This window comes from Notothenia rossii, assembly GCF_949606895.1.
Source record: "Notothenia rossii genome assembly, chromosome: 4".
Classification (NCBI taxonomy): Eukaryota; Metazoa; Chordata; class Actinopteri; order Perciformes; family Nototheniidae; genus Notothenia; species Notothenia rossii.
The window spans coordinates 83187603-83215329 of record NC_136902.1 but is presented as its reverse complement, the minus strand read 5'-3'; the positions used below and the strand labels follow the sequence as shown (position 1 = coordinate 83215329).

The following is a 27727-nucleotide window of genomic DNA, read 5'->3' as shown; positions in this document are numbered from 1 at the left end:
GGGTATTTGAAGTGGCCAAGATAAGTAATACTGGCATTTACACACTACTATCAATTTACAAAGAAAAAGAGATGAGGTGAACCGGGAGTGAGAGAGATTTTGTCCTTTTTGTCGAATCCGTGGATATTTGTCAGCTGCAAGAAGAATGGTGTGACGGTTTAATAAAGCTAAAAGGTTTTTGCTGTGGAGCTTCAGATCTAGTTCATCAGAACTCTTTAGTTCTCATGAACTAAGTACAGATCGCGTTGCCACCGGAATAAGTCCCTGAGGGAGGATTAGGCAAATGAAGCCGCTGACGTCACTTCTTCTTCTTCTTCTGCTTTGGGTTTACTGGTAGGCCGCAAACAACTTCACGCCGTATACTGCCACCCCAAGTCCCCGTCCGGAAGTCCCCGTCCGGAAGTCCCCGGAGTTGGGGACTGGCTTCAGTAGAAGCTGCTGGGACTCCCAGCAGCACATCTGCACACAAACATACTGTACCTTTTTATATATCTTTCTCACTGACCTCACACTGTACAATATATATATATAGGCCTATATATATATATATATATATATATATATATATATATATATATACAGCAACAACCAATTCATATTTTCTGTCATGCCTGTCCTGTATGCAGAGTTATGGTGATTTTTTATAAAGCACATACTATTTATAATACAATAGTATATGTATAATGTATTTTGTGTAAAGTGTGAAATCTGGTTATGTGGCTGCTGAGGCTGCTTTGGCTCTTGATAAACCCATTTCAAAACTAATATATTCTGAATGGGTTGACAAGATAATCCCTTTAACTCCAAATCTAGAACATCATTGGTTGACAAAATAAACAGCTTGCTATGCTGAACCCACTGGTGGGAGGAAGCAAAGTGTCCAAGTACAATGAGAACAACACAGCCATAAATCAAATGTTCTCAGCAGAGTCACAGATAATCAGCAGGGGGTCTGCATGGTGTGATGATGCCACAAGGGTGGATTCACTAGAAATAGACATAGGAGGTCGTCAGATCAGCAGAAGAAAATAGAGCTCCAAGAGTAATTAGCTTGTTAGCGCACTTGTCGCCGACTCTCAGCAATGTACTGTGTCAGATACAGTCCTGCTGGTCACAGAGTCAAGAGAGACTTTTTTTTTTTTTTTTTGGCATTTTGTTTTATTCTCTAAATCATTCTCCTACTGAATCAGAGTTAATTAGTCCCCCGTCAGTTCATCGTAAAAAATGTCATCGGGTTTAGGTCATGGCTCCATTACCTGCGGCCCGATTTAGAATAAAAGAATAGAAAGCTGTCGGTTCATAATATTGTCACATATTGAGAGAACGCATTGATTAAAGTGCATGTGTGACAATGAGAGACAGCGAGACATAGGACGTAGGAAAATATTTTAAATGTGCAATTCAATTCATTTTTCATACTTTTTACATGCTTACTAATTTGCACATTAGATTCTTAATTACATACATTCGTGTTTAGGCTTGTGTCGATATGGGTGTCCAGAGGGTTTAACAGACAACTGGATGTCATTGAAATGTCAGTAAGTAGTATACGGTGCTTCATTACTTTTATTAAGTGAAGGATTCATCAAAAATGTTGGTTGGTATCAAACTATTTTTATTTTAGCACTTCCTTAATCATACACTGTCACCTGCACATTAGAAAAACACATGTGAAATGTGTCATTCTGTCACTCTGAGTCCACATCTGTTGAGTTGACATCTTGAAAAGTACCCATATTGTAGCAGGTTCCATAAGCTTGTGTTCAGACATTTACAAATAAGGGGCTGTTGCTACTTATTTGATTTCAAACCAAAACACGGAACATGTTGATGTCCATAATGGCAGAAGAGCAACATAATTGCACCAACATACAAACTCACGTTTAGTGCCAGCTGTTGATATACTGTTAATTATCAACGTTGTGTCTGATGATTTATTATCATAAGACAGTATGTGTTGAGGGTAAAGGGTTAATATTGAATGCATTGATTCAAAATGTCTCAGATGGTCATTGACCACGAGAGCATTGGTGTCACATAATAGTATCTGCTTTCTCTCGCCCACACACAGCATTGGTCACAGTTGTTCAGGGTAGTCATTGGAAGTGAACACGAGCACTAAAATGTAAAATGGATAAACTTTCTTTGCCAAGTGAAGCAAGTGTGTTTCATCTGAACTTGGCTCCTATCCAAGAAAAATCATTGCTCTACCCTGGCACGCGGCCTCACAGTATTTTAGTATTTCATTAGAAATAGAAGATTGACAGAACCACTGATCAAAGGAACACAACATATCAAACTGATATGAAGAGTTATATTCATAAAATTGTAGACAACTTATTTCATTAAATGGTCAGGAATCCATGAAATATATGCGAGAGGAGGGAATTATTTTGACTAAATATATTTCCCCAGATGATACAATGACTTTGTTTACCAAACATATTCCTACCTAACCATGTACAAGTGTAAACCTGCTTGTTAAGGTAAATATCTAGTCAGCCAATCATTGTTTTAACTTTAACTTTGACTGTGGAATATTGTTGGCTCAAGAAAGGTGGATTGGATAATTTTATAAACTGCTTTTCCCCGGAGAACAACTGCAAAAAAAAAAGACAAAAATTACAGGCGTCACAACACATTGTCTCTGAAGGCCAAACCTTTCAGAAGATGGGCTATGGCAGCAGATCATCACTGTCACAGTATCCTGGTCTGGTGTAGCACAACTTCTGACGCCTCATGCAGATGGTAGTGTCTGAATCTGGCACAAACAACATATATTTTTGGATCCCTTCAGCCTTGTGTCAACAGTTCTGGCTGGTGGTGTCGGCAATACTTTCCTTGGCATACATTAGGCCCCTTGATATCGACAAATGCAATGTGAGGACTGTCGCCGAGCATGTGCATTCCTTTGTGGCCGCAGTCAGACACTATTGCACTTAACTCACCATGTCACAAGTACAATGTCATCTCAAGCCCGGTGTACTCTAATGGCCTCCACATATGTCAGATTGAACAGGAGAGTGTGCAGCTGACGGATTTGCTGCAACTGTGTGATTTAAAGAGCAGCTTGTTAAATTCATGCAACTAAGAATGTAAGCTGTTCTCTGAGGTCCTACCTGGTATTATAAAAGAGTAGCTTATGAAGTGACAAATGAGTGCATATGGGATAATTGGATGACCATTTTAGTTTTCACTTCATCACTGTAAATTGCATGCAATCATGAGCTGTTTTGTTTTAATTTTGTTGTATGTATGTTTATGTATGTTTTGAGTGTGTGAGGACCCCAGGAAGAATAGCCTTATGGTAGTGCCAATGGGGATCCTAATAAAGACATAAAGACATATTGATATCTACTTGGTACATTGGCACAATATTTTAAACAGGCATCCATTGTTCCAAATGATATATTCCACTGACTAAAGTGACCACAGACAGACTTTGAATAAATGACCATTGAATATACTACTTGCATTCATGTTCACTTTAGGATACATCGTAATATGACTCAATACCTTTACAAAAAAGGATGTGCTCCCATCAGCCTCAGCTAGCAATCACATACTAGCTAGCTTAGATGCAAGAGCGAATTGGTCAACATTATACCTGCTAAACATAAACATGTCAACATATTCATGAGTTCAGTCATAGTCTTCTGAGAAGAGAAACCTATGTATTTAATGGTTGCAATTCTGCAAGACATTTATATTTGACTGTCCATTGTGTTTTTTCATAGCTTATGTATTGCCACAGTAGAACACTATACTATCCTTTATTACTTCAGACCTGAGATGATATCCTCAAAACAGAAAATGTTTAATAACTGAATATTTCTAAGATGCATTTGTTTTTGCAGTCTCCATTGACAAACTGCTGTTCTGTACATCCGCAAGGTCACGAGCTGTGGATAACACAGAGACGCTAGTTATGAGAATATCAAACATATAAATCACATCTTTATTTCAAACCTTTCCATCTGTTGTTAGGGAAGAGAATGCTCAGTATAATAACAGCCTATTTTTTTTTATTAAAACCACTTGGGGAAGCATTTGTCTTTTCTCCCATTAGTGTATGTAAGTTTCCTCAGGGAAGATAACTTCAAAGGTCCAACAATGATACGGAGCGAAAAGAAAAAAATTGTCAAGAGAGGACTGAGGAAACAAAAGATGGTTCAGGCCTGGATTCAGCTCGTGCTCTGCTTTCTACAATATGGTCGACACACTGTTTTACACACTTGTAATGGCTTCATTTTAGACAACAACATACAATGCAATATGTTGTCAAATGTTTGTGCATTATACATTTGCCATAGGTATTAAAGGTAGGGTAGGTAATGTAAGCAATTCTAGAAACCTGAAGGCAGGAGAGACTGAAAAGAGTCAAGGGAAGCTTATAAAAGTTAACAACATTTAATTACACAAAAGATGCGGTGGTGTACAAAATGAAATGTGCGAGTGGAGGCGCTCTCCACATCCAACGACCAGTCAGTTCAGGTGCGGGGTCGCGAGATCAATTCTTGGCTTGCTCTTCCTGTTGTCATCTGAGGTCTTCTCCTATTGGCCGGCGTCGTCGGGGGGCGGGTCCAATGCAATTCCTGCCTTTTTCTGTAGCTAAATTGCATCATTCTGGTGTCTTTGGTTATTTAAACATTCCCTGGTACACATTATTCAGCGTCAATAAATGAGTGCTAATCCCAGTGTGCTCAGTGTACAACATGTAATTTCACCTTGGTTCAAGGTTTGAAATCGTATGATTCCGCCAGATGCTAAATGCTAACCGGAAGTGACGAATTTTCAGAATAAAAGTGTTAAACTAATAGTGAGAACTTCCGGTTTTTCAGAATAAAACTGATTCAAATCAAATAGTGTATTTAATTGAAATTACGCCATATCAACATTGATTTTAATTTCTAACAGTAAGAATGTAGAAACCAGCTCGAGTGCGCTAGAATTTGAAAGTACGCAGCTGAAAAAAATCTGCCCCTTCCTTCAGACTTCCTTCCAGAGCCCCTCCTCCAACACACCCGAACGCGCACATGACCAATGAGGGCACGAGATACGTTTGTGCACAGATGGAAGGCTGACAGGCAGGTAGGCCATCAAGTTATTTTAGCCGGGCCGGCTCAGATGATTGGTCTAGCTTTTTACAGCGCCACGGCTTCCACAGATGAATTTTTTTAATGTATTTATTGTCAAAGCATTTCATGTATTCATTGCTATCGGGATGTTAAGAGCATTCCATGGAATATAACAACAAGTGTTTCTGAAGTGAATTACCTACCCCACCTTTAAATGGAAATCTGTTTTGGCTCCAATGCTGTCTAAGAGTTTGATACAATAAGGAGAACACAAACATTTGTTATTAATTTATTTCCATTGATTCCCAGAACTTTTCTATGTATGGACTCTGAAAATGTGTTCTTTATTCTTTTGTAAAATATATCTTGTTAGCTCGTCGTTACTAAGTGAGAGAATTGGGGAAGTATAGGCGGGAGCATTGTTTTATAGCAGTTTATTTTTAAATATGAATGAATAGAATATACAACTGGGAATAAACGTATGAAGCAGAGCAAAGCTGAATAAGTAAAATGCTGTGTAGCACTCGATACACACTGACAATTGCTGTTCTGTCGTGAATAAAGTAGTCTTCTCTGGGTTTTGTCTTAACAGCAGTGAACTGAGGTCTGTTCTGTACTGCTGCACTCTCTCTGACCATAGTGCTAGAAGTTGTTAAGCATAACTGGAGTCTCAGTGGCCATGGTCAGCTGCCTTGTCAATGTTAATTATGACCTGTGATGTTTTAGTGCAGTGGGCAGGAAGGGAACCATAGTGTTACTTCCGGAAAGAAAACCTGGTTTGTGGAGTTTTGTGTTTCTACGAAGGGCTTTATGGAGTTTCAAGTGATGTTTGAACAGAATAAGCAGTGTGAGAAACAAAGAGTACTTAATAACACTACAATTCTAAAGCAACTCTATATCAGCTTTGGAGGCTTTGCAAATGTACATTCAGCTTAATTATAATGCCAGTGTACTAACATTCGTACAATAGGAATGCTAACAGGCTTTGTGTGGCTGTGGCAGTAGAAGAGCCAGGTTTTAACCAGAGTCCGGGTGAATTATATCGGAAACCTAATTGGCTTTACGAAATGCTGTAACAATCCATTAAAAAGTTGTTGAGCTGTTTCAGACAGGAACAAAGTAATTGAACAACTTGACAGTAGACTGTCATTGGCATCCCCAAAGCCATGCAGCTAGTGTGGCTGTAAACAAGGGTTGAAGGGTCTAAAAAAAGGATCAGTGTAACATTTTTGAAAAAAAAAACTGTGAGATTGGGGCATATAGAGGATTTGATTTGATTTGACACCTCCTAAGTAATGTCAAGTCTCTGAAACACAGATCTCTGATGACACAAACTGAACTGCATGTTTTTTTGATGAGGTTGAATGTGTGCCCTGTAATGTTTGGAGTGCCTGGTTTCAAGTGCAGTCATTCTAGGAGACTCAAATTCAACTGCACGTTGTAATGAGAGGAAGAAAGCCTCGATGCTTTAGGCTCAGCCATTCGGTGCTCTATATTATAAGAGGCAACTTCATCATGGAGTATCATAGTTTATATCTTAGTGAAAGTTTGAAGAACAGAAGTGAGCTGATAGACATTTGAAGTAGCAACACAAATTAAATCACATCCAGCTGGCTGCCTTTTTGATAATTGTTACTACACTTGGCAGCTTTACTCAGTTTTCCAGCCAACTTGAAATCTGGCTCAAAATCCAATCTGGGTCCTCTTCAAGGCCATCAGCAGAAGATGCACCACTGAACCACCAGTGCTATATTGTTATTAAATAGACAGGTGGCTCCATTCTCCTCTTGCACGATAGACATTGAAAGGCTTTTAAAAAATCAAGCAATAAACCTATTGGATTCATCAACTACAATCAATAATTCAGATTCTGAACCGAGCAGTCTGTGCTATGGTAGACACAGGGTGTGTTGATAAGTCCACAGGAGGCATATGGCCTATAGTGCGCTTGCAGCTGCAGTCTTTCTCACCAAGGCCCCCAGGGCTCTGTAACAAACAGCCAGAGGAAACCAGGCAAACTAAGTCAGTGCCGTGTCTTCGATCACGTCTCAGAGCATACTTCTGTAGGAATTAGAGGAGATTGACTGATGACAGCTATACAGTGGGTGGTAGCGAGATGAAGTGCTTGGAGCAGAGTAGGGGAATAGTCTTGTTTTGGGCTTTTCCACCAACCCATTCTAGGAAAGGGAAGATAGGGTTTATGTGGACTAGAAGACGTCCTCCCTGCTTCTAAATGTTAGCGTTCCTGCTTTCTCTAGATGTTTTAAAGGAAAGTATTTATTTAGATTATAAGCATGTTGTAATGTTAAAAAATAAACACAAACCATAGCCTACATGTTTTGCATAATTTTCCGTTGCCGGCAAAGAAAACCAGCGGAAACTGAAAATAATACCTGATGGTGTCACTGCATTTCATGTGTTGCTCTGAAAACGAGACCTTTTTCTCAGATGTGTGATACCCTGAAAGTGTAAAAGCAGCCATGAGTGCACTCGTAGGAGGCTCACATGTCAATGCTGTGTCATGAATAATGTATGCGCATGCACACTGCATGCCAAGAAAACAAAAATCATTTACATTTCTTCAGCGTGACTGATGGCCAATGCAGGTTTTACTCCAACATGAAATAGGTCTCGACTGTTCTCTGGTAATCAGCAGTCTAATCTTATCTGACTTTGACAGCAAACTGTATTTTTCATCATATTGTTTGATAAAGGGATTCAGCCTAACATTTGCTTTTTTTTAATCTTTGTATTACTGTTGGCACATTAAAGCGAAGAGTGTTCTTTTTGCTATAGGCCCAAAATACAAATGAGAAGTGTGATGGAAACAGGCAGGGAGTGTGAATGAACTTTCCCAACGCTGCCTATTTGCATCAAAAGCTCAGGTGGAACTTCAAAAGAAAACAGAATTTAGGAAAACACATAATCTTCTGAAATTGCTAGTTATGTTTGGTTTTTGAGAAGGACTAGAATAACTGTCTGGGCTCTCTGTTCTTCCACGTTGCAGATTTCGTTTTGCAGTCATTGTTTCACGTGTATTTAATTGTATTAATAGTATGTAGAAATATTCAGATTGCACACATCATGGGAGATAGGCTGCCTTGAACTTGCATGTCATGCTGTGACTTGTCTCGATCACAAAATGACAACAATGTTTTTTTAATGTGTTTTTTTATGACTATACGAGTAGTCTATGATGTTTGAATATATGAAATTGCATTGAAACCCTTTCATATGGGTTGAAGTAATCTTGACAACGTTTCTTGCTGTAACCTTTTTATCTTACTTTCTTGACGATAAGGAAAAATCCATCCAATGACATCTTCTTACATGTTATGTATGATATATTTGTCAGTTTGGCAAATATTGCTTTTTCTTTTTTTAGAATAGTTTTTCCATTCTCTAAATGTTGAGCCTTATATTCAATGTATTGTTTTAGAAAATGGTGATCCAGGGTCAGAAATCCAGGGAGACATACTGTACATCCCCTAGCAGATGAGAAGAGGTGTACAATATGCAGCATGATGTCAAAACAGAAAGGTTAAGAAGGATTATGCCATGGATTTTATTTTATTTTGTTTAAAAAGGGAAAGATAGTTGCATTATGTCTTGTAGGATCATGACATTCAAGTATTTCTTTTTCCCAACATGTTTGGCGTCTGGACCTTTTTGAATATTAAACTCTGTAGTTATTTTGGGATATTATGCTTTTGCGGTCGCAGCTAGTTTCACTACACATGGCAGGAATAATATCCACAAGCTGACATGCACTGTCTTCTGTTTAACTCTGGGACATGAGCAAAGTTGATAGCCCCAAATCCCCAAAAGCTGTTCCTGCACTATTCCTCTGAACAAGGGCTACAGCGAGCTACAGTACGGAAGACCCAGTGAGGGAAACACAAATCAAGCTAGCAAGTTTGAAAAAGTTGGTTTAAAAATACTTTCGGCTCAATTACTGGCAGTTTAGTTTGTTAATAACAGCTAAGTGGGAAGAAAGAAGCTAGGGCCTTTTGCAGTTTCGGAGAGGGTGAGTGGCTTTGTTTTTTTTCCTGAAGGCAGCACAACAACTTCAACATGATTTCTTCATTCATTATTTGCCTTCATGTTACAGTCTTTTGTTCCTAGGTGTTTGGGGAATGGATTTGTAGAGGTAAAAAGTGCTTGTTTTCAGCTGTTTATTTTCTCATACTACCACCATGGATTCACCAAATAAATAACCACATGCATTAACCCTAAGAATCCAAAGTCATCCTAGTAGTAAAACCGATCAAACCATATATCCTTGCAACTTATGTAACATTTAAAATACAAGTGTCAAGGCACAACCCAGCATCCAACTAAGGAATAATTGAGGGAACAGATATAACAAGACGCGTTCTGTAATTCCCAAAGGATTGTGAACACGAAAAAACTAATCTGGAAACAGTAGAAGAGCTTGTATTAATTTCTTTATTAATCAGAATCTAAAATAAATATACGCACACTATTATGTCTATAGTTTTACCTATGCTCTTTTTAACACATTTCTGTTACCAATACCAATTTACCAATGACAAGACTACTGTGAATGCTTAAAAAGTAGAGCAACAGCTACTTCAGCTCCAATTGTATAAATATACTGCCAGGATTTATTGTGAGAAACGGCACATCATGTATGCACACGGATAACTGGCTTCTTCCAGTGAGACCAACCAACCTCCTTTGTGTTTTATTTTTTCACTTTCTATTTAAACAGATACAGTTACAACACATAGCAGGCAAAGAAGCTCCTCCAAATCATGTTATAGAACGGTATATTCAGGAAACCACATTAACATTCAAGCACCCATTCATCATATTTTAATAACTGACATGTGGCATAAAACGAGTGGAGCAATATGCAAGTTGAGTTCCTCAGTGTGTATGATTACAGGGAATATATATTCACTGATCAATTGGCACATTTGCTGTAAAGACATGTTTTTCTAATTATACTTCATTTTTACACTGAAGCACATTTATCCTATTCACATACGAATGCTTTTTCAAATGACAGTGGGCAAATGACAATTAATTTAGGATGATGAATTATCCCCTTTTTGTGTTTTAGTACTAATGTGTTAACATGTCCTAGTGTCTAAATAGTTTGTAACGAGTACTTTAGGTTTGTGTTTAACAACTTATCATATTAAACATGCTAGGAAATGCAACTGTACTATGGATGATTTTGAGTAAGTACAAATCTATAATATATAGTGGAGCAAAATATGTACAACATGGAAGTATTCATAATAATAAAAACAGTATAACTATACGTTTAAAACTCTACAGAGTAGAGAACTTTAAAATATATATTATCAAGGTGTTCCTCTATGCATTATAAATGGGATCTCCTTAATGAGAAAGTTGTTAATATTGATAAGCAATCACTAGCATCGGATCGCAGTTGAGCCACAAACTCAGAAAGAAAATTGGAACATTTCTAAAACACAGTGGGGAATTGAAATCTGCAGAGCTGGAACATGGGTTCATGTTCACTCAGTCATAGCTCTGGAGCAAAACACTCTGCAGGGTAACGCATGTCTACGCCTCCTCCTCTTCTTCCTCACCAGTGAACGTGTTAACCAAGCCACACTCCACTTCAATCAGGAGAGACGTGATGTATGGAATACATGTTTATTATCGGGTCACATTATATAAATGAAACATAATGATGGCAGTTTATAACAATTGAATGAAATGGTGTTTGGCGATTAGGCCCAGGTTTTGTAGGATGTCATTCGGGAAGGGAAGAACCGTTTCCGATGAACCCCCCTGGGTCTAGACACTGGTGGTGGTGATAAGTGGTTAGGTCCGGTTGGAAGGGAGAAGGTTGAGCTTGGCCCTGAGTTGGAAGCAGGAGGCGAAGGGGTGGAGGAGGGTTGCGCGTTGACACCTGGAAGACAGCTGATGGAAAAGGGGAGAGCATATATAGAGGGATTAACTGGTGCGATGATTAGGCTTGTGAATGGAGGGAAGTGATAGGTTAGCTTGAGGAGTGGCGCTCCCTATCCTTTAGTGAAGGGAGCGAGTATTGCCATGACGCGCAATACGAAGTGATAGGTCTTCCTGCCTGAACTTGCGCTGAGCTTCATTACTCTAAACACAAGAAGGGAACATCAAAGATGCACCCTGACCCTGGTGTGAACAGGAATGATTGCCTTACTTATGAATAGATGGCTGAGACCATGCTTACTGATACAATATTGACATACATTGTTGTTAAACCAGTAAGAAATATACAGATTTTTACATTTCATCCCCAACAGCACCATCAAATCCCTGGAGTCAATGATGTGAAATGTAGAATGAAGGATGTAGTCCCTTTTTTAGTTTTTATTTCCGTACGGATTCCTGTCCATTGTAAACTCAGATTTCCGTAAGATTTTCTCCCTGCAGATGTTGACTTGATTGTTATTCAAAGACTCACCAGCACAGATTCACCAAACTGCAGGTGACTGCAGGCAAATAACATACAACAGCCATAACCAATGAATTTCACTTTCATGGGGATACTAGTCATCGCCAGCGATCCATCCAAGATGAAGAGAGCACCATGGAAAGCTGGGGATTTTCTGCCTGTGACTCTGAGCCTCTTCTGCCTTTTTCCCTACACGCCTGGGATTGTGACTGCCTTTATCCTCTGCAGTTTAGCAGTCGAGGCACACAAACTGTGGAGATTTGAGTGTTAGATGCGTCATGTTCTTTATCAGGTCAGAACAAATTGCGTAATAAAACAAAAGTGGACAAAAGTGGATGGTTCAATCTTTGTTTTTTATAGATCAGGAATTAACAAGGTGCCCTAATGGATGAGCTTTTAAATTGACAATCCACCAAGGCCTTTGTTTAGATGAAACAAAAGCATCAGTTTTTTCAAACAAAGACCCAAAACAACCTGACTGCGGTTTGTTTGCTGTTACCAACAAACAGTCAGTGTTGTTGTTTTTAAAAATTGCCATGATTGTTTACCAAAAATGTGGTATTGTTATACCATTACAATGAAGTTGCTCTCAAACACATTTAAACTCAAACTAAAATATGTCCTTAATGAAAACCCTATTTTAGCCCTTACCGTGATATCTCCCTCAACTTGAAGCTGTTTTCCTGTCTAAACCTATTTCAACATTAACCATTGCTTGGTCCCATAATTAAACAGATGCATATTCAACAGTGTTTTGCAGCACTTTTGGAAGGCAGGCAGCACATAATGGCATCTTGCTGATAGGGGCATCACTTCAGGTACTCAGTGTCCTTCCAGAGGGCACCGATGACAAACGTTGTTTAATCCGGAGGACTGTTTTAAGAGATTTGTTTATATTGGGCTCATGGTGGTGTTCAAAATGACTGGATAGGTGGTTTGTGTTTAGTGGATGTGGGGTGTTTTTGTAAACTGGCTAGGTGGTGCACAGTTTGGGTAGGTATTTGAATGAAATAGCTTTCCATGGTAATGTTCCTTAAAAATCACAAAGTAAATATGTTTTATTATCAAAGTCCTGAAGCACTGATGGTTTGGCTGCTATGTTTTACTGAAGTAGGACACATAATCCGTTCTTAGATTTGTAAAGCCCACAGCCATGCTAAATAATGGAACAATCACAATCTGCATTCGCCTTTTGATGAATGTAATTATGTGTCTGCTTCGAACGCCTTCAGGTCTGCATGGGGCCGTTAGCACGGTGCATTTTGTTTATCGCTGTTTACTTTGGAACAGGAAATGTTTTTAGCTGATGGGATGAATGAGGAACACAAAGCTGTGCAATGTCGTTTCTGCATAGATATCAGAGTAGTACTAACATAAACTGCCAAATCTTTCACACACACACAATACATTATTTACAGCAAGCTATTGGAGCAGGGTGTTTAATTTAGCATTGTTTTAGTGACATAATGGATAGTGTATTACTAAATGTCATGATGTCATTCCCTATATTTATGAGTCTGGTGGATAGCTCTTCAGTGGCTGGCAATAAATTACAACCTATGTGATAATGGGAGGGTCTATATAATACACAGTACATTATTTAGATATACAGAGACCTCCATGCACACATAAAGAGGCGATGAAAACTGACTAGATGTATTATATATTATTTAGCTGATGGTTTTATTTAAATAACTAACATACACCTACATTAAATATGCCTATGGGTTAAGGGTCTTGCCCAAAAAAGCTTTGACATGTTGATTGAAGGGGGTTGGATCGATACGTGACAGCTGTAGTAAAAGTAAGCACAGACTGACATGTTTCCTTGATTTGAAGACTTGTCAAGGAAGATGATCCAATCTATGTTATAGCTCAGTAATATTAGCCAATCACAGCGGACATATTCAACAGCTGCATCTGAACAGTAAATGGCTGACACTTACTCAACATTGACATGGATTTAAGGTTAGGACTGTGCAGGAATTGATTAGCAACAACTGTAGCTTAGTGAATCAAGATTATCTCGGTTTCATCATGACGTTTGAACTTGGTCTTTATAATTTGACTTAATCGTTACAATTGATATGTCTTCATGTTGCTCAGTATGGCTTTACTAATACAGTAACTCCTTAGAACTATCTTAAATATTTATGGGTTCACTAATTAGGAATATACATTCATCTTCAGCTCTGGGGGAAGACAGAGACACATATATTTTAATTATTTTGGTTTCATCAAATCATTTTAGATTTTTCTAATTAAATCAGATGATAACAGTCTCTAATCTAATACATCCTATTACTCTGTGTTCTAATGTTTTATATGGACTAAGGGCTTGATGCTGAACAATGTATTCAGATGTTCGGACGAAGAAAGGACGATAGCGTTGTGTCTTTGATACCATCTGTCTGACTTCTCGCTCTAAAATGAGAATCAGACTAACTGAGTAAACTAATGTCACTCATGAATGCTCTCTGATAAAGAGTTAGTTCTCTATAAATAATCTAATTGGAAGCAATATTTTTTGCATTTTATTTGTTGGTTTATTTAGCAGTGAAAGTGCCCATGAATACACATGTTGCTGGAAAGTATAGCTCACACAATGTTTCTATCCATATGTTGGCAATATAAATCCATCTCATTATTTGTGTTTCAGCAGACATGTAGACATCTCCAAAAACACAGTAGTTCTTAACTATGTGCTTTACGTTCAAACGTGATTATGTTGTCTGTTCAGCCCTATTCCTTTGCTTTCTCTTGCTCTCTCTCTCTCTCTCTCTCTCTCTTACACACACACACACACACACACACACATACACATGCACATACACATACACAATGCCCCTGGGGATGTTTCACCATTGGAACATACATGTTCCATGGTTTCAAATGAGCTCTCAGAAGCAGAAAGTGTGGCAGCCTCTCTTGGCTCAGGGGGCTGTGGGCCCTGTAGAGCTCATGTTCCATCAAAGCACAGCCGACATCAGAAATCCCTTTCATTTAGAGCAGGCAAACTCACACAGACATAGAGAGCTACACATTTAGTGTGGTGAGATGGCCTGCTCTGTGTTTGATGTGAAGTTGTATTGAATTAGCTTTGGTCCAAAAATGAAATTGCCTTTACAAGAACATTGGAGATGCTATTTAATAGTTAGAAAAGGCCTCTTTGTAACTTGGCTGTTTAGTTTGCAACAACCAAGAATATGTAAGCAACACACAGTCATTTATCTGTAGTTTCAGCTTGAAGGGTATCGCGCAAAGCAATGTGTGGCAGCTTTGAAAAAAGTGATGCAAATTTAGAGCAAAGCAATTGTGTCATGGTCATGGTTGAAGCAACTTTAAAGGTGTTTCCAGTGCAGAAATGTTCCCGGGGGAGCATGAAGAGTAGAGGAAATAGGGATCTTCACCTGCCCTCCCCCCAGAGCTGCAGCCCCTGGAGAACAGTTTTCCAGGCTGGCGTATTTATCTTAAAGATAAAGTCAAGGATGTGTGGTTGACTTGTAGACTAAAGAAGAGTGAGATAAAGGCAGAGATAACATACAGTATGTTGTACTTTACACTCTAAACATCACAAAATCACTTGACACTTAACAAACATATTTAACACACTACTGTACATCATCAGTCTAATTTGCCAAATTTAAATGTTCTGATGGTGTTTATTACAAATAATATCACAAAATTACTTTCAATTTCAGAGTGGAGTTGTTATGCTATTTACAACTTTGCTATTAATTAGATTAAACATTTAAAAGATAAAGATTTTGGTTGGTTAAAGATTGCCTTTACAGGTTGTATACACGTATCCTTAATTTAAATGTAATATAACTATAAGTGATGGTATTTATTTTATAATCTGTGTTCAACATTAATCTACCTAAATCATGAATGCTGATCTCATGGTTATGGTATTTAATATCTTTAGACCTTGATTAGGTTCAGGCAAATCACAGAATTAGAGAGAGAAGGAAACGAGGTAGAGAGGGTAAATACATAAGAATGCTGAGATTGGAGAGCGCACTAAAGTGACAACGTGACAGATGGAAGCACTTCCAGCTCTCAGCAGGTCTCTTCCAGAGAGATGTGTCCTCATTGACCTTGTCATGAGAGCAATGACTCATTGTTGTTGGTCTGTACTTTGCTTAACTGCAGTCACTTTGGTCTCAGCAGTGTGTGTCTTTGTGTAGACGCAGTGTTTATACCACACATACAGTATGTGTGTGCTAGTCTCTTGATAACAGCAAATACATAAAGAAAATCCTACTCTGAGATGTTTTCATTTCATTTAATCATTTATTTGAAGAGGGACAATGCTGATGAACATTTTTAACAATTAATGCTTCAAAATGTAAATATTTCGGATTTTAGCTTTTAGCTAATTTCCATCTGTAGTCCCTCGCATACAACATTTAAGAACATGACATTTATATACATGGCAAAAATAAATACATGATATGCAGAAAGAGCATGAGCAGCATTTACAAGCAGTAACTACATGGCAGTACAATGTACTGTAGCAGCTACGACATATAAAGTGCAAGAGGAGATGTGTTAAAGTGCATTTAGCGGTGATAGCTCGTCTGTTTGTTTCTCAACCATTCTTTGAGTTGACCTTTAAAACTGTTAAAAGTGGGACAATCCCGTATATCAGTTGGGAGGCTATTCCACAACGAGCTGCCTTTAATTGATACATTTTGACCGAAAGTGGTCCGTCTACGGTGGACTTCACAGTCTCCTCTGGTTTCTGACCTAGTGCAGCGTCCAGTGTGTTTTTTGTGGATGAATTCACTTTATATTTATTTTTAATGTAAATTCAAAGTGATTTGTAATCTTTGGTTTATCTTTGTTGGGGGATGACAACCAATGGGTTAAACAAAGAAGAAGAAAAAAAACAGCTAGGATTTTTTTCTAAATAAAATATAGACTAATGTATTTTTGCTGTTACAATGTTGTAAATAAAATGTCATCAAATCATCAAAGAAGTCTGTTTCACACAAACAATAAATAACCGTATTCTCCACAAAACATGACGTGCCATGATGCAATGCAGTAACAAGATCTGTGGTAGTGGTGAAGCAAGGCGACCCCTCACCCTTCCCTCTTCTCGTCCCTTGTCTCATGCACTGAAGCACAGCTCTCTGTTCTCCATTCTCAATTAAAACCCAGGTAATGGGATCATGACCTAATCTTCATAACAACAGACGCATGTCTGCAGGTTATTACTCAACTATGACTTTAGCGATGAGCTTTGGATTTTAGCATGGATTAACCGTTGCACATTATTCATGTGACTATAGTGTCTTTCAGAGATATTAGAATATTTCTTTCTTTCTTGGATGAACTGACGGTAGACCACCTAATTTTCCATCAAATATGAGAAAAAGATTACTTAATGGGAAATGGATTGAATCACAGCTGTGTTCCCTCTTGATCTGACCAGCATAACTGTATAATTCACAGTGAATGTGCACACACTGTGCTGCGGTTTTACTCTGATGCTAATGACTTTTGGAGCTCCAGTTCCACTTGATGTTAGTCTGTGTCCTGAATAAAGTACCCTTTTTATGTCTAGTTCTAATGAATCCCTCATGCTTTCCAACACACAGGACCCAGAGCTGATTAGTTATGGCTCTGCCAAGGGGATGTGATATATGTCTGCTTTGTTTTTGTACTTGCATACTCTGCCCAACCTCTCCAATTGCAAAGCAACCAAGCTTGAGCAGTGAGCTGTACATCTGGTAATTTTCACATATTTGTATGACCAATTTGAAAAAGAAAAATACTATGTTGTGATGTTTTCAAGGAACATGACATGCGTTTGCCCTCAATATGGTGGTTCTAACTACCTCCATTTGAACATTTATGTATATGCTATGTCCTTAAATAGTTAACACATGTTCTAAAAATGATAGGGAAAGCTTCACACAAGTCTACAGGCTACTGTATGTGAGGCTACTTTAGTAGAGTGGGGCTTTAAGCTAAACGCTAAGGTCAGCAGGCTCACAATGATTACAGTCACATGCCTTTGTAACCAGTTGTCAGCATGTTCAGTGGCTTGGTTTTGTTTGTGAGCATGCTAACATATGTATTAAAACAAAAGTTTAGTTTTGCATGTATATGGTTGATAAACCACATTCTTAAAGTGCAGATGATTGGCATAGTAATCCAGTGGGGTATGACTGTACAGTATACACATTTTGATGCCAATCAACCTAATATTTGTTGAAATATGTCGGTTTGGAACAACTGACCGACGGACAGTCATTGCGATCCCTGGAGACAAACTGCCAGAGTGGCTATGATTTTTAAAATGCCTTACAATTAATCAAAGCCTGCTACACAGTATAATGCACTCTCCTGCTGTTACTGTCACTATTGGTAAACTTCAATTGATTTCAAATTGAATTGGATGGTGGAATAAAATGAAGTTTGAACAAGATTGAATTATTTTTCAATGTTTTCTTTATCAAGAAGAAAAACAAAAAACAGGCAAAAATGGTTGTACCAGGCTGTTTCCAAGGTCTACACATCAGAATTAGTTTCTACTGATTATTCCACGGTCATGCTGCCTTACAGTACCTACGTGAAAGTTATAGCAGTGATTGACTCCTTACGCTTTTTAAAAGAATGCTGCTTCGCTGCGTAACATGGGGGATTTCAATTCCACCAAGAATCAGTTATAGAGGGTCAAAAGAAAGCCTTTTTAGATGGGCCGGTAAAGCACAGACAAAGATAACCTGATTAAAGTCCAATCATCTCAGATCCAGGTACGGGGCCATCGCTGCTGACCTCTATCCCTCCAGAGGGTGTAAGACCCAGAGATTTGCTCAAAACTCAGTCGACCAGAGCTAGTCCAGCAGGAATGTGTGTTCATGGGTTAGTGGACATCCTCTGGGACTCGCATCCAACTGTTAGATAAGACTCTCTGGAAGGCAGGAGGTTTGATGGGGGGGGGGGGGCTGTCAGGCTGGCTGTCAGTGAAACGTGTAAAGTATGTGTTGGTTATTTGCTTTACATATGTATTCTTCTTGTTTTGTGTGTTAGCTAATCTGTTTCTCTGTGGTTCCCTTGAGATGAATGATTATTATATTAGGGACAGAGGTATATCGAGGTGACACACCATTGTGATATCTGTCAGGGAGCAAATGTCTTTTTTAGCACTACTCCATGCTGTCATGGTGTCCCATCATCCCAGATGGATGCTGTCGAGCAGCTTAATGAAGCCTGTTTCCCCCGATGGGCCCTGGATATAGCAGCAGTTTACATGCGGAGCAACAATCAGGCGAGCTGCGATACTCGCCCACGTGCCCACACTCGCACCCTTTTTATATTCGAGTGCTGTGAAATGATACAAGCGGCAACAGCCGAATATTAATCTTCTATATTGTGTTACTAGATATAGTAAAGGATCATTTATATCCCTGAAAGTGATGTTGTATTGTTTTACAGAATGGTGTATTAGAGGAAAGAGCAAAAGCAAAACAAAACTATTTGTATGTAGTTCTAACCCTTCAACAGCTCTTGCATAATTCAACTATGTATTTAAAATCACAGTATTTATATGTTTTTCACAACCTCATTTTGGTAAAATAATAAAACAATTGTTTCATATCGATGATTGCGTTTAATGATATGCTTGTTGGATGGCATTATCTTTATTTCCTGTGGGAGAGGTGTTAAGAGTTTCCTCACAGATGTTGATTAAACGGTTGGAGCCTCATCTCTCTACAATCTAGTAGCAAACAAATTGCAATGCACTTCTTCGTTAGCCCTTAACTAACTGTACGTATCCGCTAAGCTAATTATTTTAAGAGGGTCCTATTTGCATACACCCTATTTACATCATTACAACTATTCTATTGTTACTAAGGCATCATTATTTCATGTTAAAAAAGAACAATACTCAGTGCAGCCAGTACACTGCTGGAATCAACAGCATTACCACATAGTCAGCAAATACTGGACATTATACAGTACGCTCCACAGTCATTGGGTTCACTGCAGGGCTGCTTCATTGAATTATATCTAATAAACTGGTGACTCAGTGAATTCACAGCAAGTGATCTTTGCCTATGATTTATTAACACACTGTGTATGTCAATACATCGGTCTTTTTGTTTTGCTCAGCAGAGCATCGAACTTCATGATTTATGGTGGTGTCAGTTCAATGTCTGTCTAATGGATCGGCTCGCTGTCATAAGCTCTTTTCATGAATACGGGCCGAGGTTGTGTCTTTATTTGTCACTTTATAGGCTTTTTGTCTCTCGATGTACTGCTTGCATCTTGTTGTACTCATTGTAACAGAAGCAAATGCCTCATCTCTTTCAGACATGTTGAACTGGTGCAACCAGATACAATGCATATATTGTTAATCACTTACAGATACAGCTGTTTTTCACAAGTGAAAGCGTCCTTTGAGCAAATCATCTCTAAGATGATGTGTACAGTGCAGATCAGCATGCAGAAGAAAACAAGGCCGAAGCTATCCTGGCTTTCTATTATTTGGTTAGGTCCCCTGATTACCCGAAACCCCTAGTCAAATACTTTTTGAGTAGGTGGACATATTTAGCTTTTAAGTCTCACTATTTGCATCTTGAAATCATCTTAAAGCTAAGTGTAAATATGGCCTACCTTGTCTTGATACATAGTACACCTAAAACTAGTACATGTAAATTGCAAAAAAAAGTTGTTGTGATCAGAATTGAGTTTTGAACTTGGGGTGTAAGGTGTTGGTCTGCCTTATAATCCATCATCAACATCCTTTCAATATATGTTTGTTTACTTATTCATGCAAGAAATCAATTAACATTCTGGTATTTAACTTTGTGGTAGGACTCGGCAGTCAGATTAGAAATATAACCTCAGCCTCAAGGAAGTCAAAGAAAGCCCAAAAGCGGCAACATCAATAGAAAGCAATACATCTGACATGGTTATTGTGTGATGTATTGAATAACAGAACATATTCTGCAGCTGGGATTTAGAGGTGAGGCTAGCTGACGGATGGTGGGAGAACAAGTGACTGTTGGACATTTCAAACACAGGCTATTACAAACCCAGAGCTGCGTAGTGTGAAATTGCCAAGTGATGTAGTATTAACTACACTGTGACTTTGAGACCAGTATCCATGGTGATTCAATCATATGCAAGCGGTAGCACCTTGGAGGCAACATTTGTTACCTTGCCTGACTGGTCTTTAACGAACGCTCAGTTATTATGTATTGTGGCAGGTATTTGCATTACGCCAGGGTACTGTCAGTGATCAGATAATCAGAAGGCTCAAACGCCGGCGTCTGTCTGTATGCTGGCCTACTCAATTAGTGTGACTTCAGTCAAAATGTATGAAATAACAATTAGAGGCCCATAAGTACTAGGATGTTAGGGATCAACCATGTGTAGCAGTTGTCTCTTTGAAATATGTTACTTATAATTGAAAATATGACATACACATTGTACAGGTGTAATTTGACTAAATCCTTTGACTACATTGAACTAATTTCACATGTTTCAATTTAATCACCCTGAATCACGTTGTCAATGGGCACACAAGGGCGGTGGTGGCGAAGTCAATAGGGACTTGGCTTGGCAACTGGAAGGTCACCAGTTCAATTCCTGGCAAGACCAAGTGCTACCGTGGTGTCCCTGAGCAAGGCACCGTTCCCTAGACTGCTCCCCGGGCGCCGTTCAAAATGGCAGCACACTGCTCCTAACACTAGAATGGGTCAAATGCAGAGAAACAATTTCCCCACGGGGATTAATAAAAGTCCATCCATCCATCCATCCATCCATCCATCAATCTCAATGTAGCCAATGGTTGAAAAACGTGGTTTTGATGATGGATGGATGAGTGGATGTTGGTCTTTCATATCCATGGGAACGTGGGAAAAGGATTTCCAATGCCCTGTAATTTTATAACGATGCTGAGGGTTTTTAAGTAGTTAAACACGAATGTACATTAGAGTGAAAAATGGTTTGTGAAAGGAAGGACTATGAAGAGATCCTTTGCCAAACTCCCCATTGCTTTTCTTATGCAATAGTAGGAAATCTACTGATTAGCATTTGTTCAGCTTCACGCCTTTTTTTGATGTGCTTTGTCAAAGTCATTATCGATCCATCCACCTGTCTATCCGTCTACCCATCTATCCATCTATCAATATATCAATCTATCCATCTATCTATCCTTTTGTTCTTTCTTTTCTTTCATGTGCTGTGTAACCTTGAGTGTGTTTCCAGCGTACACGCTGAGGCTACTTTCTTATTCAGTGTGTGTGTGCTGCAGTAATGTCTGTCACAGCCCATTTCCCTCTAGAATAGAAAATGCCAGCTGACACACAGCTCGGGATTAACCACGCTGTGTGGTGTTCAAGTGCTCCGACTGTGTGTGTGTCCTCCCCGCAGCACGCCACCGAGTGCAACCATCAACATGTTTGTGTCCTTGGCACTTATTGAAGAAAATGCATGATATATTTATTGGTTATTTCCATATTATTTCTTCAAAGTAAAGTGATTCATATCACTTTTATATTACCTACGTTTATTTCAGTTTGGTCTTTTTTGGCCAGTTTGTAATGGGTGGGTTGTGTTGAATATAACACCATAGTTAGTATAATAAGATAGTCTGAAGTAAATCCGACCTTCATGAGGGTTTTCATTTGTAGCGCTTTTTCTATGCTGCTGTTTAGAGTGGTGGAAGAAGTTAAGATAAACACAAGTACAATAACACCCCTGTAAAGTTTTTCCATCAAATGGCACGTGATAGATACATTGTTATACAAGACCCACTCCAAATAATGCTTTTGAGCATCAGAGTGATGGGTGAGAGGGGACAAGCTATACAGAGAAAATATGACAAAGGGCAAAGGAGGAAGTCCAAAGACGGATGAGTGTGAAGATGGACCAAGTCATCTACTGTAAGGGTCGGGGCGTGTAACGTAATGCTTTACATAGTCGATACACACATCAGTGCACTCACCTAAACCTTGATTACAATGTGATACCTCTGTAAATTGCGGGTAGTTGAGTTACAAAAAGATGTGCCAGCATTTAACAGCTCTTAGGGAGAGTGGGAGTAGAGGAAAAACCCCGTTTTATAGGAAGCAGGACCAGCCTTTTGTAATGTGATAACCCATAGGCAGAATCGCAATTTGAAATGGCTCATTTCTGATTTGAACACGTCGTCAGCACATCCCGAGCCCTCAGGTGCTTTAAATACCATAAGATGCTCATGTCCTCTTCTGGATAATACTACGCTCCGGTAGATAACATCCAGCAGGCACATAGAAGCTGTCTGTGTTTCACTTTGTCAGTCAATAACTGTACCTGACAGCTGAGTAAGGTATGGTTTGATTGAAGCATTTAGACATCGGACAGCTATCTGAACGTGCACAAATATCAGTCAATCAAGTTATTCTTCCTCTCATGGAGACACAGAAGTGTTCAAATGATATTTAGATGTTTAAAATTATATTATTAGCATTCAGGCAAACATTGAATGTGTGTTTGTCTTTCACCGTATTTGTCCACACACAAGATCATGTACATTTTTAATGAAGACAAGACGTCCTTTGTCTGTTCATGGGTTGGTTCTCATGCTTTTCTTTATATATGTATGAGTAGTTCCTACCACACGTTAAGACTTGCACTATGCATCGACAGGAATAGACGGAACCTCTCAGCTCTAGACATAGCTGAATCCTTCATCCTTCCTTATTTCTTACTTCATTCTCCCTAAAATGTACTTTAGAATGATGGGACCTCTAAAATGCTATTTCGGAGGTCCAGTGGACTATATTAGGCTCATAAATGTGGTCCATTAGGAACAGTATGTGTGAGGAGATGATATGAAATCTCCCTACAGCACCACATCTGACACCTTGAATGTCATTTTAATCAGTCTGTCACAGTCTGAGCCTTCCCTCTTTAACCTCTCCTCGCCTCCTTTTCTCTTCTCTTTCATCCATGTATCTTCCGCTTCAAATGCAAAACCAATTTAGAGATATATTGCTCTGCAAGACAGCATATTAAATTGTCTTCATATTGGCCGGTTTTAGCCCATAGTCATTTTTCTCAGTTTAACTTGCTCTCTGTGTTGTGTGTGCTTGATAAGCAGTTCTACTTTGATCTTCATAACAACCTCTGAACATAATACATGTATTATTATTTGGGTCAGTTAGTTTAAAAAGCAATGTGAAGTAAGAGTAGTCAAGAGTAAAAAAAGGAAAAGCAGAACATAATGGATTTTGGGAGTGAGGTATTCATTTATGTTTGATTGTGTTTCGTTGTGTCATTGCAGGTCACTTTACATCACAAGCAAATACAGAATAATTGTGTTGTAAGCCATGTCTACAGAAAAGTGTGTATCCCCAATATATATTTCAGTAAGGCCTTGGTAAACCTAATTCAGTTACTAAAGGTAAAATAAAATCAACATGAGGTGAAAGACAGCTCAGAAACATTTGGCACCCTTTTCATTTTGTATAATCTTTGTTTGATTGTTTTTATTTCCGTACTTGTATGTTTCACTTTTGCCTTGATAATCAATGAGACATCAATAGGGCAAGTGTGTTCCATTTCTTGTGCTGCTTGAATAGAGGTATGACTTAGGAATGTAGGTAGATTAATAAATAAATAAAAGTGAGCAAGTTTAGGATTTTAATTGTACCTTTTTCCTCCATATCACTATGCTTTTCTTAGTTCTTTTGTATGCCAAGAAAGTTTGCAACAGTGTTTGATTTGTATTCATCTTGTATTCTCCAATAAAGAAATCAAAATGAGTAAAACAAAAACACATATTTTTTCAAGCAGCCATTTTAACTTTTAAAATAATCAGTCATTATTGTACTTACTTCAAAGTGTACAGGGATGCCATGCCCTTTGCTTACTTATAACACATGTACTACACACGTCAGGTGAATATAATTGAAAACTGACAATCAAAATCACGTGGAGTAACAGGCTTAAAACCCAGCAGAGACAAGCATGCCATAACCAGACCAGTGTTAGATAATGAAACACTCTGCAAGTCCTGTTATGACCTGCTCTGGTTCAACACCCGAGAGAAACCAGGATAGGCAGCAGAATGTCCTGATTTCCCAACTATGCCCCCTGGCACAATAACTGCTGCACAGACCATTGGCAGGCACATTAGGTCAAGTCTACTTATCATTTATTATGTTTGGTCTGCAGCTAAAGCAGCTGTTGGTCATTGGTATGAAACAAATGTTGCAGAAAAAGCTCTAGGTGCCCTTTGGAAGGTTTTTCAGAAGACTTAATAATGAAAAATAAAAGCATCTGTACACCCAAGGAAATCAAATTGCTTTAGTATTAAGACACCTCCCCTACCCTTTACCTGTATTTACTTGTGTTGTTTAAATAAATACCTCCATTGATGTGTTGGCCAACGAAGGCTTTCATCAATATCTGGAGATTATATTCCTGTTATTGGTCAAACAACAAAGGACATTTTTGTTTCCTGTCCAAACAACATAAAATACACAAAATGGCAAGACATGTAATGGAGCCCAGGCATTCAGTGATGGATGGTATTAAAGGTCACCTATTATGCAAAATCCACCCTTTCATGTATTTTTGTACAGAAAAATGTGTCCCCTCTGTGTAAAGAGATTCTGAAAGTTTCAGGAAAAAAGATTTGCTCTCTTTTCATCAGATTTTGGCCACTTTATGATGTCATAACGATTTTTTGGCTTGTGTAACCATTAGCCAATCAGCAACCAAGGTAACCCCCCCCACCTTATCACCTTATCTCCTCCTTGAGCACCATTGTGTTCTTTTTAACCAAATATCTCTCAGAGGGGCGTGGGGAGTGGCTCCTTATTTTCATCTGAAATAACAGACAGAGAATCAGCCCTTTTGAAACAGGGCTGAAACAGAGGGGTTTATGGGATGCTATAATGCACGATCTGTTTGGTACTTCGAGCCAACACTTCAGATACATTGTTTGTATAGTGTATATCTGAGACCTATAATATATTGATGAAAACAGTATAATAGGGGACCTTTAATACAATTATTGTAGGAAGCAGGGAAGCTAAAATGTATCTACCTAGGAAATTAAAAGTGTATTTTTGCAGTCATTAGAGGGACAAAGGAGCATTTCAATAAAATATGTAACAATATATATTTTTTATAAGATACTTTTATAGTTAACATTAATATTACTATGTCAAATATGTACTTGATTGTAAGATAAAGATTGCAAAATTAAGACTGTATTAAGTTAATTTGTTGTAATGTTTTTTGTTTGAATAACATTTTAGATTAGAGCTAACAATTAATCAAGTCATTATTGGCTTAAAGAAGATGACTCTATATATATATATATATATATATATATATATATATACTCAAACTGTATGCAGGCAGGATAGTGTCGCCCAGTAGTCTTGTAAATGTACACAGACAGAACAGCAGTGTGAGCTTCGGTTTGTGACGGCAACGTGCTGTGCACAGTGGCGTCCGTCTGTCACACCCTGCAACCACCTGTAGTACTGAATGTCCAAACGTTTAGATTTCTGAGTAGTTTGACCTTCAGCAGATTGTAATGCATAATGTATGAAGAACACAAATCTGCCCAGTTTTAGCTGAATGACATACACATACTGTACACACACACACACACACACACACACACACACACACACACACACACACACACACACACACACACACACACACACACACACACACACACACACACACACACACACACACACACACACACACACACACACAGATAAAATAACAGAATTTTAAAAAAGTAATGCTTTTTAATTAATAACCCTAAAGTTCAATCATTGTGTTCACTGTGCAGTGACCTTTTGGAAACAGGCTAGATGGGACATTTGCCTGCTGTGTGTGCCTGCATGCTTTAACACTTGTAATTGTTTTTGTCAAATTACATTACATCACAGACAGCAGAGAATGTATCATATGCTAACTAAATGTTTGAACTGGAATATGTGGACCATTACTAATGTCTACCTGAGCTACACCTGCAGAATATGCTTTATTTATTTAGCAATGTTTGGTGTTTTTCAAGATACATCAGAGCATACTTTTTATTTCACCTGATTTCACCTCCAAAAACTCAAAAATCCAAAAATGCTTTTTAAATCTTAATTAACTACCTGTAAACCGTATAGTGTCGCCTAGAGATTACAAGAAGTAAGGACTTTGATTTCTGCCAGGCGGAAGTCCTTGCCATCACTGGGAGGCAGCTTCTCACTGTTTGGTGTATCCTCCGTAGCCATTGTTACACAGTAATACTGCCCTGAAGAAGATCTATCATTAAACTGCTTTGATTTTATTGACAAACAAAGTCCTGGCTCTGATTTTATTGTCAAACAAAGTCCTGGCTCTGATTTTATTGACAAACAAAGTCCTGGCTCTGATTTGAGCTATACAAATCCTGTTATTTCTTTTAGATAAGAGGCAAAATCTCCCTAGCTGTACAATTGAATTCCAGAGGATCAATTATTACGATTTGATGCTGTAGGTGTGTATTTGTTGTTTTATATATTAGAAGAAAAGTTTGCAACGTTTAAGAAATGTTTAACACATGCTGTTAATTATATTAACCAATAATAAGTATGTTATCTTGGCATATAACTGCCAATATTTTCAAACCAGAAGTGATCATATTAATTATCTTTTGGGAAATGGGCTTACATTATAATCTTATCTGTTGAGTTAGACAAATTATAAAATATTACTGAACATTTTTAGCCTATGAAGTGATTTTCTTCCCTCCTAATAGTCAATCAAATAATCAACTTGCAAATACTTGAAACCTTCTATTTAGCATTTTTCAACTAAGACGTCCATTCACTCTCTGTTTTTCTTCTTTCCTTGGAATCTCTGAGTATGTGTATATTTGTCTCAGGCAGCAGAGGATAATGACACTTGAGTCAACTCTACATTTGAATATGCACATAATAGATAAGTCCAAATATAACATCAAAGTCCTGTTCCATCAATATTTTTTTTTCTCACGAAAACACAAATGATTGATTCAAATGAATAACCAAATGAGACAAATGTGTCATACGTTATCTTAAAAACTGACACTATTAGCAGATTGTTATTTAATTAACCTATTTGCAATATGCCTTATCTCTCTTGGCGACAATATATTAGTCCTGCTCTCTATTTCCAATTCTGATTCTATGGCTGCCTTTCGTGGGACAACGCG

The 27727-nt window shown here is 38.3% G+C and overlaps 1 protein-coding gene across 2 annotated transcripts in view; it reads left to right on the top strand.

Moving 5' to 3' along the window:
- The window catches only part of lsamp (limbic system associated membrane protein), a 678342-nt gene that overhangs the window by 349537 nt on the left and 301078 nt on the right, over positions 1 to 27727 (top strand). The window lies entirely within an intron of this gene.